At 40.9% G+C, this 17666-nt stretch overlaps 1 protein-coding gene across 4 annotated transcripts in view; it reads left to right on the top strand.

Annotated features, from left to right (window-relative positions):
• Positions 1-17666, top strand: part of P3H2 (prolyl 3-hydroxylase 2) — a 145429-nt gene that overhangs the window by 43956 nt on the left and 83807 nt on the right. The window lies entirely within an intron of this gene.

The following is a 17666-nucleotide window of genomic DNA, read 5'->3' as shown; positions in this document are numbered from 1 at the left end:
TATAACAGACACATTCCCTGCCCACAAGGAGCTTACAGTCTAGAGGACAAGCTTATAGTCTAGACCCAACAACCATTAAGGATATTATCTAGTGAAATTTATAATACAAGTAATACCCTCTATTTAAATGGGGCAATCTTCCATAATATCAGAGCTGCTGTGTGAATTCACTAATTCCTCCTCAACATCCATGAAAAGAAGATAAGGCCAAGCATTCTTTCCCCATTAGGGAAATGAGGAAACTAGGTTATTTTCCACAGTATGCAAATGGAGAATTAGAGAATTGGAAGCCCAGAGATGCTAAGCTTCATGCCCAACTTCACTCAGCAAGTCAGTCAGTTCCAAGACCAGGTTTCTCTAGTGCTTAAGAAACACACCATCTGGCACCGTGTTCAGTCAATGCTGTCACTTAGAACTCTTTGGTTGACAGTGACATCTGTATTTAAAAAGAGACTTGTGGCGATCTCAGTTGTCCCCTATGGGGAAATCGCTCCCAGACAATATTTGCCAGGGATGGCTACCATGTTAACTCCCTCCTTCTTCCCACAAAAGTTGCCCCTCTGAGAAGTGAGGCATGGTGTAGATTAGTGGGTGTAAGACAAAGCAGGGTAAATTTATCTTCATTCTCCTGGTTGCCTATCATAATGCTGCTGCTCTAGTCTCTTGTCCCCACATCACACAAAAGAAACAGGACCCAGAGTGGTCCAATATCAACAACAATCACCATGCTGGAAGGGACAGTGGTCTGTAACAGATTAGAACAATAGGGACTAGACACTGTTAGTCTGTGGGTCTTTCCATCCTTGTCTGTAGTTCACTCAATTCATGTCTTTACACTCAGTGCATGCGTGCGTGTGTGTGTGTCTGTCATTCCTCTTCTCCATGTGCTTCTGACTTCTTCCTTGCTTTAATATCTGGGTTTGAGTGTCACCCCACAAAGCATGGATAGTTCAGTTTAGGGAAGAAATGTGTAGTTTGTAAAGCCAATGGTGGCTTATTTTAGTGATGTCAAAATATACCAAGAAGCCCAGCCAAAGCCCCCTTCCTCATTTACTCAGAAGAGTAACCCTAGGCAAGGGATTGAGTCCCTGCATGGGTATGGTGGTGCCCAAGTCTTGGACTTATCACAAAGCTCAACTGAGTCATTATTCCTCAGCACCCAGGAACTAATGGAGAACCAGGAGTCCTCTGCCACTAATTCAAATGGTGGGATTGCAATGCTATAAAACTAGAAGTAGTAATATCTTTGATCTCTCTAGAGCTTTCATTTTTCCCACTTTCACATCAGTCATCTCACCTTATTCTTAATCAATAAATGTTTGGTATTTGAGTGCTTACAGTGTGCAGAACACTATATTAAGTCCTGGGGAGTATATAATACTCTCTCTTAAATATCCCTTTGAGTTAGGAAGAGGCAGGTATTATTATCCCCATTTCTCAGGTGAGGAAATTGAAGAACAGAGAGACTTGCCTGAAGTCAAACAGAAGGCCAGGGCCAGAGTTGAGAATAGAACCCAAGCCTATTGATTCCAAACTCATTGGCTTTCCTTAGACCACACTCCTTCATGAAAACTTGCTTCTGATGGGGCTTATGAGGTTATTTTATGTGCACGTTAAAGGACAACTTCACAGTCCTTTTTGAATTCAGTTTCTATCACATGATTCAGCACTTAGCATTTTGCTTAGGGTCATAGCTGTTCTGGACAAGGTCAGGAGTTAAGTTGGGTCCCAGGTTTTGATCAGTACAAAGTCTAGCACAGTGGCTTCTCCCAGATTCTTTCTTCAGCACATATTTTGGAGGAATTTCCAGGCTAGATTAAGTAGTCTAAGTATCCACTCCCTACTCTCCTTGAGTCTGTTGATAAGAATTCGCTCCAGTGTGCTTGTTTGAAGAGATAGACTGTTGTCCCCCATTTGCTGTGGCTGTCATGGTTATGTCACTAAAGTGGTGGCCCCTGAGTCTCCTTGACTCTCCTACTCTCCTTGAGTCTGTTGATAAGAATTCGCTCCAGTGTGCTTGTCTGAAGAGATAGACTGTTGTCCCCCATTTGCTGTGGCTGTCATGGTTATGTCACTAAAGTGGTGGCCCCTGATGAGGGTGGAAATGTAAGCAGCTAATTGAATAATAATTCAGGTCTGGTACTTTGTATTGGAGAAAGTAAGAAAAGAACGAAGGAATTCCCCTTCAGGTTTTACAGAGCAGTATTAATGGGACTATCCATCCTTCATTTGTGGGACAATTACATATTATTTCCTCTTGTCCTCACCACTTATAAGTTATTAGTGAGACCAGCAAAAGTCCTGCTTTGTCATGTTGTGGGGTCAATATAATAATAATGATAATTGTGGTGTTTTAAGTGCTTATTATGTGCCAGGCACTGCCCTAGGCACTAGGGTGTATACAAATAGAGTTGGACACAGTCCCTGTCCCACATGGGACTCACAATCTTAATCCCCATTTCGCATATGAGGTAATTGAGACACAGAGGAAGTAAAGTGATTTGCCCAAGGTCATACAGCAGACAAGTGGTGCAGCCGGGAATAAAACACAGGTCCTCTGACTCCCATGCTCTTGCTCTATCCACTTGCTCTATTCCCTAGTGGTGACAAAGAGAATTCTAGGGAGTCCAGCTCAGAGTTGAGCAACAGCACTAGAAGAAGGCAAAATAAAATAACATCCAAGTAGAGTCGGTAGTAGTAATATTTATTAAGCACTTAATATGTGCAAAGCCTTGTACTAAGTGCTGGAAAAAATCTGCAGGTCACAATTAATTAGATGTGGTCTCTTCTCCCCTAAGATATCACAATCTGAGACTATAGGGAACTGCCTTTACCTTCCCCCACTTGCTACCTTTTTCTCTCTGCCCCCTTCATTCATTTATTTAATCAATCATATTTATTGCGTGTTTGCTGTGTGCAGAGCACTGTACTAAGCACTTGGGAGAGTACAATACACAGAAACAAAAAACGACTAAGACAAAGGTAAATGCAGAAGCAGCATGGCGCCAAACCTGCAAGGCAAAGGCTGTGGGACCCAAACTAGAACCTCTGGCTTATCCTTTTCCTCTGGCTTATCCTTTTCCCCTGGCTTATCCTTTTCCCCTGGCTTATCCTTTTCCCCTGGCTTATCCTTTTCCCCTAGCCTAAACCTTTTCCCCTAGCCTAAACCTTTTCCCCTAGCCTAAACCTTTTCCCCTAGCCTAAACCTTTTCCCCTAGCCTAAACCTTTTCCCCTAGCCTAAACCTTTTCCCCTAGCCTAAACCTTTTTCCCTGGCCTAATCTTTTCCCCTGAACTAACCTTTTCCAAGGCCTAACCTTTCACTTCTCTGTGCCTCAGTTACCTCATCTGTAAAATGGGGATTAAGACTATGAGCCTCACGTGGGACAACCTGATTACCTTGTATCTACCCCAGCGTGTCCTCGGCACATAGTAAGTGGTTAACAAATGCCATCATCATTATTACTGTTAAGCGTGAGAGGGAAATAAGAGCTTGGGAGTCGGAGGTCATTTGTTCTAATCCCGGCTCCGCCACTTGTCAGCTGTGTGACTTTGGACAAGTCAGTTAACTTCTCTGTGCCTCAGTTACCTCATCTGTAAAATGGGGATTAAGACTGTGAGCCTCTCATGGGATAACCTATTTACCTTGTTTCTACCCAGCACTTAGAATGAGGCTTGGCATATAATAAGCGCTTAACCAGTACCACCATTATCATCAACACAAAAGATAAAGATGAAAAAGCGTAACTGTTGGAAGAACCCAGTTTCAGACTCATCCCAGCTAAGATGCCACCATTACCTTACCAACATTGCCTTACCGGCATTCCCAATTGTGTGGAAATGCATCATGCTGCCAGGGCTGGTGTGCTTTATAAATATGTGGAAGGTTGCATCTCAGGAGAACATAGTGAAATGGGGTACCAAGGGTGAAAAACCAGTTACTGCAGGGGACTGGACAGACAAATTTTACACGTTACCAAGCAGCAGGGGCCTTCATAAGGGCCCGGGAGTGAGAACATCACCCACAAAAGGCTCACGCTTTTATTGAAGTTCGAAAACATTCTTGGATCACAATGTGCCGACAGAACTAAGAATTGGCCAGAACTCAATACTCAGAGTTTTGTAATTCTTTTATTTTTCTCACTCCCCTTAGACAAGAACTCTGAGAACTGAGGAGACAGTAGCTGCTGTTTCAGACTTTATGGTTTTAAATACTTTACTAAATCTTTTGTTCAGGGAGCATCAACTTCTTCTGTGAGTTCAATAAACTTATACAACCCACCAAAGAATGTCTTCTCTTGTTCTCTTTCTTCTTGGGTAACTGAGTCCTAAAGTTGATTGAGTCCTAAAGTTCCTATTCCAAATCTAATTCCAGGTTTCTTGACTTTTTTTTTTAAAGAAGAATGAGGCAGTATTCCTTATGTATCTGTTATTCTTTTGTGTATGTGACATTCTCTACAACATTAAATTACTTCCTTTGAGTAGTCTATTTGTGAATATTTTCAGATCTATTTCCTCCACTAATAATGATAATGGTATTTGTTAAGTGCTTACTATGTGCAAAGCACTGTTCTCAGCTTTGGGGGGATACAAGGTGATCAGGTTGACCCACGTGGGGCTCACAGTCTTAATCACCATTTTACTGATGAGGGAACTGAGGCACATAGAAGTTAAGTGACTTGCCCAAAGTCACACAACTGAGAAGTGGCCGAGCTAGGATTAGAACCCATGACCGCTGACTCCCTAGCCCAAGCTCTTTCCACTCAGCCATACTGCTTCACTAGAAGGCAAGCTCTTTGTGGGAAGAGACTGTATTGCTTATAATGGATGATAATTACGGTAGTTGAGTGTTTATTGGATGATAAGCACTGTACTAAGTTCTGGGGAAGGTACAAGTTAATCAGGTTGGACAGAACCTCTCTCCCACATGGAGCTTGCCATCTATCCAGTAACTTGCCCAAGGTCATTCAGCAGGTAAGTGCCAGAGACTCCCAGGCCTGTGCTCTCCCTATTGGGCCATGCTGCTTTTCTGTTTTGTAATTCCTAAGTGTTCAGTTTTTGTTTTGGCTTTGTTTTTTTTTTTACTGGCATTTAAGTATTATGTTTCAGGCATTGCTAAGTGCTGAAGTAGAAACAAGATAATTCAGTTGGACATAGTCTGTGTCCCACATAGGGCTCACAGGCTGAATCTCCATATTACAGATAACTGAGGCACAGAGAAGTTAAGAGGTTTACCCTAGGTTACACATTAGACAAGTGGCAGAGCCTTGATTAAAGGCCAGGTCCTTTGACTCCCTGGTCCATGCTGTTTCTCTAGTTTATTGCACCCAAAGTATGCTCAATTAACACAATAACTGTTAGTACAATTACCATCCTATTTTTCCACTAATCCTTCTAATGTCATTTGAGAAAGATCTGTTTTCCAGAGCATGTCTTAAAGAATTGGTGATGTTTTCAGCAGCTGTAGCCAGCTTCCTGTTTCCTTTTAAACAAGGCTCTTTTCCCATTGTAGGGGAAGTGATAACTTGAAGTGGCATCCGTGAGGATGGTGAAAAATAATCAGCTATCAGACACTGTACTAGCTGGGGCTCTGTAGTGCCCCATAAAATATGCTGGTTTTGAGTTTTCTTTACCAGAAGCAGAAGTTTCAATTGATACCTTCAGAATATGTCTCAATTGATTCTTACTCCACTGAGATATATTCTAAAGATATCAATTATAATAAAATCATATATTAAGTTTATCTCAAGTGAGTTTCACTGCAATTTCAAGTCTAGTGTTTTTCCTTTCTGCTAGATTGCCCCCTCAGTACCATAAAAAAAAATCCAGTCTACAATTAGGATTTAATTAGGATCCAGTCTACTTTAGGATTTAGGAACTGACTGGAATTGGTTTGAAAGGACCAGGATGACTTTAGGGAATATTGAGGCTCCATTTGTTTGATAAAATAGATTTTCTTTCTTGTCAGAATTCCAGTCAGCAGGGTGCCCTTAGCCTGGAAATCCTGAGAACTTTTGCCAAAACACATAAAAATCTCAAAATTGAGAATGATTGCCCTTAATTGTTTCAGATTTAATAGGAAAATTGCTTCACCTTATAAAATGGTTGGAAGCCAATCCTGCCTGACATGTAGGATTGAACCAAGAAAGAAACCTGACCAAAATGCAGTCAGAGTGGATGAAATCGATAATAAGGAAGTCCTGCCTCAGCTCCTCCCTTACCCCCAGCAAAGATGTAGGTGTGTTGTAACAGACATTCAGGTGATAAGAGAGAATAGATCCCTACCCAGAATTCCCCAGAACAGTATGAAATACATTTAACATAAGAAATATCTCTGGTTAATGCACTTGTTAATGTGTAAATCACCATTCAAAGTTAAACCTGTAAAGCTGACATTATAAAAATAACAAATCTAACAACCACAAACATTCCTTTTAAAAATTTTTAACTATTTTTTTTTGTTTCCAACTCATCCATCCCCCTTTTCAATATTCCCAACCCTTTTTCCCCTGTATTTATGATTTTCATTATTTATAATAGAAGATGGTGTGGCAAGTCCCCTCGTGCATATTTTTCTCTTGTGGTAGATGGGATATGGGAAGATAGTTTAGGCATGTCTACACCTCTTTTGCACTTAAGCGATGAAGAGAAATTAATATATGAATAGTCTTGCTCTTCGCAAGCTCAGCTTCTAACTGCACCCTTCTCCCAACTCTCCCATCTCTAACCCCTTTCTCATTCTCTTCTACTGTGGAACTTCTTCCCTTTCTCTCCTACACCCAAATCCACCAGATTTCAACTCTACCTACCCAAAGATAGCCCTTCAAGAAAAACTCACTTCTTCTGGGAAACTTTCCCTTACATTCGGTTCACAACATCTCAGGCCTTTCTGCCCAAATCACAGCCTCTGTATTTGTGTACTTTAATTCTTTCATTTGCATTTGTATGCATATGTATATTTTTATTTGTATATTCAGTTATTTTCAGCTGTTTCTTCCTGAAGTCCTTTTATAGCTATTTATTTTTTTGCTTTTTGCCTGCACCCCTGGCTTCAAAGAGCTTACAATCTAACTGGGAACATGGTGTCTTGCTACATTTGTACTCTCCCAAGCATGAGAAGGTACTCACTAAATGCCAATGATTGATTTGACTTCCAATTTCACAACTACAATATATTTGAGTCAAGCTATTTTTCTAGTTATTTTGAAGGAAAAAAACTGTTTAACAGAGTTCAAGAGGTCAAAAAGCCATTCTGGGTGAAGTTGCTATGTATTGTTGCTAGAATAATCTATTTCAAAAGTATTGTAAGCATTTTTGATTATATTAATTTCTGAATTTTCAGGGTAAACATCTGGATAAAATTTGACTGCAATAAACAATGCAGCAGAACAAACCAAAATGATGTGTACTCCTCCTCTAAAATGACCATGTCATCCTAGAGTGTGTTTGTTTCTACTAGGAAATGCTGTCTCATGATCTCCACAAATCCCTGCCTAATTTTTGGGTCCCACTTCCAGAATCATACCCAGCAGAGATGAGTGATCGTTTGCAAGAAAAAAAAGAAATGTGTACTCTGCCCATGTATTTTATTGAATTATTTCCTGGAACTTCCATTACCCCTGTTTTTCCTAAGGTAAAAATAGGATCTCCACGGCCTTTGTGTCCATCCATTTAATTCCTTCTGCTCCTTTCTATTTCAAGACATTTTGGAGCCTCTGTGAGATATTGAGCTGTTTTGATGGTGGATTTTGGAGAACTTAAAACAAACACTGTATTGTGGACTTAATACAAGGAAGCACATGAAGTGAATGTGGGCTGGGGAAAGTGTGAAAATTGAACCTGCACCAACAGGCTGGAATTTGAAGAAGTTTGAAGTAGTAGAGAAGCTTGAGGTAGAAATTCCTACACTGGACAGGCCACAGGATGTTTAGTGAAGTTTGAGGATTTAGCTCTTAATGGTGGTAACTCAACCGGTTGCTGTTCATCTCTAAGATCTGATACACCCTGGATGCAGCAATTGCATCCCACAGTTGTTCAGTCATCTTCTTGAAGCTACCAGCAGGTCTTTGTTGAGTTCTTCCTGGACTGGTGCCCATTTAATCCAAAATGCTCTGTCACTGTCAACCTTTTCCCTTTTAAATTTAAGAATTAGATTATCTGGTCACCTCTTGCATCCATAAGCTCATGCTGGAACATCAGAGTTGAGGCACTTTAATGGATAGCGCTTGTTTTGCCTTTCTTTAGATTTTGTTAATTTTGAAACTAAAGTCTAGATGCAATTAATCAGAGATAGGTTTTCTTAGAAATAAAATGGTCATTAACTCTTTGCATGGAGATTAACAGAAAAATACAGCCTTTTTTTTGAACAGTAAATGAACATTACATTGGCTTAGAACTGGGAGAGCAATGGAGAATGTGTTATAGTTGGATTTATGTTATAATCTATTTGTTACAATTGTATTTGGCAAAGGAAGATTTTGTACATCCCCAGATGGCAGAACTTGGGTAAGGAAAAACATAGCAATTTGAGGAAGTGAGAAAATCTGGGAAAGTTGTTAAGAAAATAGGACCTCTTTAGTGGTAAATTGAGGTGCCATTATGGAAATTAAGGGACCACAACATTTGTAATAAACTTTTGTTCCCAAAGATCCAGTGGAGAGGAGGCCCACAAAGGCTTTGACTCATTCCCAATGAAGGATTGTCAGCTAGCTTCAGAACATTACATGCTGCATTAACAGCAAAGGTCACAGAAATTTCACCTTTCAGTCATTTCCAGGCTTTTTAAACCAAGCAACTAATTGTAACAGTTGCCATGGAACCAAGTAAACACTATGCACCCATTTGACTTTCCTCCAATTAAAATGACTAATTATTCAAAGAGATAACTCTGATCATGTAGGCAATTCCCACTTCCCCCGCCTTCATGTACCATGTCCATTTCTGCTATAAACCAGAGGAGCTCACAGATAGCCAGCAACATCTTTTTTGCAGTAAAGCAAAAATCCCACTCCTTAAGCCTCACATGTCTGTTTGATCTTTATGGACTCATGAGCTCTCTTCTATTAGATCTCAAGGTAAGCAATATCTACCAGTATATAAATAAGGTGTTGTTTTTGTCCTGTGAGATGTGAGACTATTCCAGTATCTGGCACTTGCTCTAATTTTTTAACATTAATTTAAAGAGAAAGAAATGACTCCTTACCAAACCCTTCTTCTTGTCGTCCCAGTCTCAGAGTAAAGTGGTTCAGGGAAGGATAGTTTTTAAAGATTATTTGAGGCAGAGAATACTCATCAGAGCCTAAGGAATGTCAGGCTAGGCAGAGTGGGGTCCGTGGAATCAGCTGATGGATCAATCTTAGCATCTCCGGCTGTCGTACTGGCCAAGTTGAGATGAACCGTTCTCTGAGCAAATTTGAACGATGGTATTTATTAATAATAATGTTGGTATTTGTTAAGTGTTTACTATGTGCAGAACACTCTTCTAAGCACTGCGGCAGATACACGGTAATCAGGTTGTCCCACATGAGGCTCACAGTTAATCCCCATTTTATAGATGAGGTAACTGAGGCACAGAGAAGTGAAGTGACTTGCCCACAGTCACACAGCTGACAACTGGAAGAGCCGGGAGTCGAACCCTAACCTCTGATTCCGAGACCCAGGCTCTTTCCACTGAGCCACGCTGCTTACAGTATGCCTAGTGCTGTCCTACAACAGATTTGGTAGATATATTCCCTGCCTACAAGGAGTCAGAGTCAGTCAATCAAATTTATTAAGCACTCACTGTGTGCAGAACTCTTTTTTTTTCCCCCCAGCCTTGCATTTCCCATTTCATTACTAAAGGTCCCTTAGATTTTCTACTGCACAGAGAGGTAAAGAGACAAGCAGCTGGAGACTGAGGAAATCAGAGCTAGCCAACTGTCAGTTATTTTAATGATATGGATGCTCTCTGTTCCCCTGTGCATCTGTTTGCAGTGCTTCTGTTTCTGCTACTATTGCCACCTAATAGTCCCAAGTTTCCCAAGCTGGAGAACTTGCATCCACCAGGGTGGGTTAACAAAGCACAATATGCTTTCCCTTTCCTACCCCCTTCCATTCTGCAGGGGTTCACAAACCTCTGGGAAAAAAGAAGTGGGATGGTGTGGTGAAAGAGCAACATCACCTACAATTATGCTTGAAGGAACCCAAGTAAGTGATCAGTTATTTCTCTCTGACCTTATTGCTCCTGCCTTCAGATTACATTTCTTCTTTATTTTTGGCTCTAAACTTTTTCTAACATTCTATTTCTAGCAGTGTTTCATTTTGAAGACTAGGGCACCGTGTTTATGCCCAGGGTTAAAATAACAGCCGCCAACTGTTGAATCTGTCTTCTAGTCTGGATTTGAAAAAATATGTTCCTTCTACTTTGTGCAGATTGAGAGCACAGGCCTCACTGGGGTGGTTTGTGTGTTTGGGGAAAGACATTCAGCTACAGTGGCTCTGATTTTTTTCAGAGTTGCTTTAAAGCTTCCCCCCTTTTGTCGCCTCCAGCCCCTCAGCATGTGGCTGCTTCTAGCATTCCAGCAATTCATTGACTCCTCATTCCCACGTTGCAGAATTGCACATTGTTCCAACTAAGTGGTGTTTTGGTTCTTGCAACACCTGACAGTTCTAATTGAACACAGGATCTGGATGCTTTTCCCCTCATGCATCTAACTTGCTTTGTGAGCTCATGCTTGGAAAGTCTGTCATCAGTTTTCAGGGGCTTCCTTTTTGCAGATGAGGAAATTAATAAGCAAAAGATCCAGAAATGACTTGCTCACTTCATAATCACAGACTTTGGGCCTCCTGGATATGCACTGGAGACTGCCCAGGCATACAGTAATAAATCCAGCTTTTCCCAATGGGAAGGGGATGTGTACAGTGTTCGCATGCATGTAGGAGAGAGGGATCAAACTGGCCACCCTTCTTTCAGCAAATAGTAGTACACACTTGCGTGTATGCTTAAGATGCTAACTGACCAAGAATTTACCTCTCCCTGCAACCTTCTTCAGAGGTCAAAAATTAGTTCAGTGTACAGTTGGCCTGTAAATGAATCAGCCTGTAATAAGCTGTTGTGTCCGTGCTTGACCATCGGATATCTGATTGAATAAAGTGCCCACTGGTTGATGGAGGTAATTAATACAAGGAACGTTCTCCTGCACAGGAAATTCTGCTTCTACCCAGAGACCAGGCATTTTGGATATACTACAGTGGAGCGTAGCCTAGCCCTAACCAACCCATAGCTCAACTTCTTGCCTGGCATGGGCTATCATCAAAGCTGGTGCTGTAGCTATTGCTCTCATGCCAATAGGGTAAAAAATCTACACACTCTGCTCCTCCCAGCTATCTTTCCGCATTCATCGCTTTGTTGGGAAACAGTGTGGCCTAGTGGAAGACCACAAGTCTGAGCGTCAGAGGACCTAGGTTCTAATCCTGGCTCTGCCACTTGTCTGCTGTATGACTGAGGATAGTTAAATTAATTTCTCTGTACCTCAGTTTCCTCATCTGTAAGATAGGGAATAAATCCTACCCCTATTTCTTCTGTGAGCACCACGTGCATTAGGGCCTGTGTTCAACCTGATTATCTTGTATCTTCCCCAGATTTTAATACAATACTTGGCACATAGAAAGTACTTAACAGGTATCATAACTAATCATTTTCTCAGATTGTCTCTAACCTGAGTACCTTCCATTCTGTGTGTTTTTTTTAGCGCGTTGAGAGCTTGCTAGTAAGCGCACTGAAACTTATTCTCTAAATAAATGATAGACCCGGTGATGAGCTTCCTTTCCAAAGATGATGGCCGGATGATATGCAGTTCAAGCCCACTAAGCTTAAGTGATAGAGCCAGTCTGTTGGATGCAAAGACCAAGCATGGCCTGGTGGGAGTTCATGAAAATAAGAAAGTTATGGAGGAATTCTAAAATGAGGTCTCTAGATTTGGTAAAAGTAGATCAATGGGTTAGTTCATTCTCCTTTTAAAGTGTAATCTAATCGTTTTTCCACTCTATTTTTTTCTGCCTTCTGCTTCCTTCACTCACTCTTTCAGCTGCCAGACACTCAGTCCCCTATGTTCAGAATGAACTCAAGTTACCCCGGAGGTTAGGTCACAGTTTCCAAATCCCAGTTTCTCCCCACATGTCTGAATGGGAGGCTGGATTTGAACACTAGCATCCTGGGATGTACATCTAACTGGGATATCAAGCCAGGAGAAAGTGGGGAGCAGGGAGATTGCAAGTGAATGTACTCATCTTATTTGGGTTGTGGAAATGGACTCTGCTGTTTGTAATACATTGATTTCCTTTAGGAATTGAACCTGTTCAATATTTCTAGTGTCATCACATTCTTGTAATGGTACAGTTTTGTCCCTTCCTTCTCAATACAAACTTAGCCTGGGCCTGTGATTTCTTGATTGTGTCTGTTTTCCAGAAGGTTGCATTTCACTAAGCAAAGCATGATATTAAATAATCCCCCCTCCCCCACCCAAGTTACCCATTGTCTTCCTCATTCTCTGACAGTCTCAAAGTACAGAGATAAATGCCAAATTCACCAAGGCCTGGTTAGCCTGCACTTGGAGGCCAATAGAGTTTCATCCCTTCCTTTGGGCCTCCCAAAGAGCAACACTGAATCCATCATGGCCCTGTGGGAATGACCTAAAGCACAGCTAGTCTTTAGTCACTCCCTTCTCCCCAGTCCAAATTCCTGACTGAAGCAGTGTGGCGTAGTGGAAAGAGAATAGGCCTAGGAGTCAGGACCTAGATTCCAATCCCAGCTCTGACACATGTTTGCTCTGTGACCTTGGGCAAGTCAATTCATTTCTATGTGGCTCAGGTACCTCATCTATAAAATGGGGATTAAGACTGTGAGTTCCTCATGGGACATGGACTGTGTACAAACTTATTAGCTTGTATCAACCCCAGTTCTTAGAACAGTGCCCAGGACATAGTAAGAACCTAACAAATATCATTTAAAAAGCAAAACAAAAAACTCTCTCCTTGGCTCTGAAGTTCTATCAGCAAAAGGAGCAATTGTAATGCCAGTCACTCCCATTCAATCCACCAAGGGATTCTTCTAAATAGTGTCAAAAACAGAATGCTTTGAAAGTCCCTTTAACAAGTATCTGATTTAGTAGGTCTTCCTTTAAAGCTCTCTGGGCTGGTATATTTAGGATTTGAGTATTGTTTTTTCAACATGTATATTTAAAGACAAAAATCCAAAAAGATCAAAATTGCAAAAGGGGAAATTTAGGAATTGTTTTTCTCTTGCACTAAACCTCATCTCTTTTTGAAACAGGAGTCCTGATTTATAATCCTAAATCTCACTGAAAATAAACTTCCTCTTCCAGAAGAAGAAAGGATATGTTTTTTGAAGTATATCAAACGTGCCTAGGTCCTGTTTTCACTCTCTTAGCTCTTGAAATGTAAGTGCTGGATATTTGGAATATCACGAGCACTGAGTCCTATGAGATTTGGTGAAAGGAGAGAAAGGAAAAATAACTGTATGAATCTGGCAAGGGTTTTCTGTCCAGATTTTTCTTCTACATTTTCTCTAGCATCTAAGGGACCTTGTTACATGGTTCAATAAGCAAAGTTAGGCTTGGGTTTCTGTCCCTCACCCCCAGCCTTAGAAAAAAAACAACCGCAGCAAAGAAACTGTAGTTTAGCATGTATTTCTAAAGGTTATACTAATCTGTCTAAAGTGTGAATTGTAAAGCATTAGCATGCTGTCTTTTTTTAGGAATAAAACCCACTTGAAGTTTCTTTTTCTGGGAATTATTTCTCTGATTTTCCCTAAATTAAGCAATGAATAAGATGAGTAGAGAACATGTATTCACCTACCCAGCCCTTATCAACAATGTCAACAGTATTGATTGAGTGTGTCTTGGATGGAGAGCCCTTTATTAAGACCTTATGTTTCAGTCACTTCCTCTCTGAAAAATAGGAAATCCTGGTATGAATGGATTAATCAATCAGTGGTATTTGTTGAGTATTTACTCTGTGCAGAGGCCTATACTAAGCTCTCGGTGGAGTACAATATAACACATTCCTGGTTCACAAGGAGCTTATATGATACTAGCTTCCAAAAACTGTAACTTAAATCAAAATGCTGCAAGTTAAGAGCAGTTTTCTTATAGGAATGATGTTGTAAAGGGAAGATTAGTTCCGGAAACAAGGCTAGATGTCCTATTTTTTACTAAAATTACCCACATCAAATGATAAGGTATTAAGTGTTTCCTAAGTGCCAAACACTGTACTAAGTGCTGGGGTAGCTACAAGATAATCAAATCAGACTCGGTCCCTGGACATAGGGCTTATAGTCTAAGGGGGAGGGAGAACAGGTATTGAATCCCCATTTTACACATGAGGAAAGTGAAGCATAGATTAATTAATTGACTTGCTTGAGATCACAATCAGCTATAGAGTATAGCCACATAAATATAAATTCGATTGAAAAGAGCTATAATATATAAAAATCACGTAAAAATTTAAAAATTTCTAATGAGAACTGGAGTACACTACTGCAGTGTGCTCTCTGTATTATCTCAATATACAAAATGCATATATAAATCATCTTATTATATATACATTAAAAAAACTGGACTCATAAAATATTAGATGAAGTTGAGGAGATTTAAAGGAGCACTTTGAAGAATTCTTAGTTGGAGTCATTTTAGGAGATTTGGCTGTTGGTTTTTCCAGAGTACTGTCTATGAGTCAGCTCTTATTACTGCTGTTGGCCTCTCCGTGGCCTGGAGACTCCAGGTCCCAGAGATCGGGTCTGGGAAAGACCAAAGTGTGCATAACTCTGGCTGGGCCCATGGCAGGGGTGCGATAGCCTAAGAAGCGTTTGATGGGACTACAGATTTGAATGGGCATCCTTTCTAGTCTACCAACCCATAGTAGAGGGTTTGAACTACTGTCTAACATGGCACCACCTCCTTCTGCCAGTCATATGATGCAATCTGACACCACGCTGGCACCTGACTCCCAAGCACTTAGTGCTCCTGTGATGGAGGCACAGGTGTGGCCCCACTGAGTTGGGCACTGCCCACAGCGCTCCCTGGTCCAGAGATCATCCTTGCCTCACACCACTTCTGGCCCTGAGGGATTTTTTTTTTTAAAAAAGAAAAAGAAAATAAACACAAGCCGCCTTGTTTTTTCTCCTCTGCCCACCCTGGAGCTGGGTTGAAAGGGTCTGGTGTCTGACTGGGTGCTTCAGGTACTTTCCTGCTTTCTCTGCTCCAGCTGCCACTCAGAGACCAGGCTGATAGAGTGGGGAGAGTTGGACCTTGGGCAGCACAAGCCATCCTGAGAAGCGGGAACAGTGGAAGAAATGCTCAAGCGTCCCGGGTGGATAGTCGGAATCCCCTGATACACACACCTGCAGTCCCTTTTCCCCACAAACTTTACTCAAAATCTTGCCTCCTTCCCCAGTTCCACTTCCTGGCCAGATCAAAGACCTAATCATTTAGACTGTGAAGATAGCTGATCAGAAAGTGCTATAAGCCACTCATTATTCAGATCACCTTGAAGGATTTCACACAGCACAAAATACACCAATCCACTGTAGAACTACTTCCTATATAACTATTTTTAGAGAAGCAGTGTGGCTAATGGATGGGGAGTCAGGAAACCTGGGTTCTAATTCTGGCACCAGCACATGGTCTGATTGTACTGAACCTTCCCCAGAATTTAGCACATTAGTTGGCACATAGCACTAAAAAAAACCAAACCAACAACCCAGTTTGGTCAGAATGCTAAGAGTCTGCAAAATATTGGTAATGCATTGCTTGTTTTGCTTCAAATAGCTGTTTGACTGCTTTTTTTCTCATATTTTCTCCATGGACATAGCACAGTGCTCTCAGTAAGCTCCTTGTGGGCAGGGAATGTGTCTGTCTATTGTTATAAAATATTGAGTGCTTATTAAAGTGCTCTGCACAAAGTAAGCTCTCAATAAATAGTTGAATGAATGAATGAATGAATATGCAGCCATTAAATGCTGTTGATAGTTCTGCCATTGCATGAACTACACCTTAATAATAATATTGGTATTTGTTAAGCGCTTACTATGCACCAAGCACTGTTCTAAGCGCTGGGGTAGATACAGAGTAATCAGGTTGTCCCACGTAGGGCTCACAGTCTTCATCCCCATTTTACAGATGTGGTAACTAAGGCACAGAGAAGTTAAGTGACTTGCCCAAGGTCATACAGCTGACAGTTGATGATATTCTTCTGATCTGAATTAAGGTGCTATTTATTAAGTTATTACCCTAATGGTCTGAAAGTTTACATGGCTGCAAAGCAGTAGCTTTGTCCTAAGACAATTTAGTTCACTATACTACTCAGAGATCATGATAAAGAATAAGGTTCACTTGACTGTATGTCTTGATAGACACTCGACCTCACTGCCTATGTTGGCTCTGTGTTCTTTGCGACCTTTAAAACAAAGTTTTACATTTGCTTGGAGAAGGGAGACTACCTTAACTCAAGAGCTGATTTGCATCTGATTTTCCCATGGCAGCAAATTCCTGTTGCTGGAGGACTGAATTCACATAACTGTATGTGGGTGATCCAGCTTTGCATAATGGTATTCCCAAGGACCGAGAGGAAATGTCATTTTTCTCAGCAGCCTTCCTTCTTCCTCCACACTGGAAACTGTTTCTCTCAGCATTCCTAGTTCTGAACTCTCATTTTCAGTGGCTTCTTACCCTGGCTGCAAGAAACCTTGTGGGCTGAAACCTGGCAGTTAAGGTTCCAGGGAGAGTACATGATTTTAAAGTAACAGTCACTTTCAAAATGAAGTACAAGTGCTCCTGACTGCTAAGATTTCTTTGTGTTTCACTTAACGGTGATGATTTTTGCCACTTGGTTTAGAAATTAGAATTTGCAATGTCAGTTTTTTTTTAAAATGCATTTTTTGCCAAAATCAAAATGAAAACATTTTATGATTAGCCTTTTCCTTCCTGATTTTTTTTATGGCATGTCAATCACAGGGATGAATGTTTAATGTCTTAAAGCTATGTCCATTGGCCAACCCTCTCCATTTCTACTGAAAAAGCACCTATTCAAGATTTTGTCTTCTACCATCTTGAAGATGGAAACTTTCTCCTCACTGGCATCCCCACCTTTGTTTACCTTACCCTCTAGAAAACCTTTTTCTCTTTCCCAGCAACCACATTACTTCACCAGAGCCCCTTCCTTGCACAATTTGAACACTTCATCTTCGTCACTCACTACTATGCTCATTAACATATTTTTCCAGAAAATTTATCCACAGGTCAGCTTCATCCCAGATCAGTGCTTCACTTAGCCTTTTTCTCCATCACTTGATCTGTACAATTTTTCATCAAATGAAATTGAAAGCTATCTTTCCCTTTTTGATACTCTATTGTGCCTCAAGATACTAATTTTTAATTTTTCTCTGTTTTGTGCTTATTGGGGTACAGTAAAGCTAGTTCTCATTCTGCTTTCTAGTTAAAGCAGCATGAGCAATTTGACCACTGAACTGAGAACCGTATTTTACAATGTAGAATTCTGAGAGGGCTCAGATTTCAAACCCCTCAGGCGTGCTTACATGACTAGTTTTCTATTAATGCAGAACTCTACTGCAGATTGCTGAGGGGCCAGTTTGGGGTTGGGGGGTAATTTACA

The sequence above is a fragment of the Ornithorhynchus anatinus genome, chromosome 7, assembly GCF_004115215.2.
Source record: "Ornithorhynchus anatinus isolate Pmale09 chromosome 7, mOrnAna1.pri.v4, whole genome shotgun sequence".
NCBI lineage: Eukaryota > Metazoa > Chordata > Mammalia > Monotremata > Ornithorhynchidae > Ornithorhynchus > Ornithorhynchus anatinus.
The sequence above is the reverse complement of the archived record's forward strand: the minus strand, read 5'-3'. Positions and strand labels throughout refer to the sequence as shown.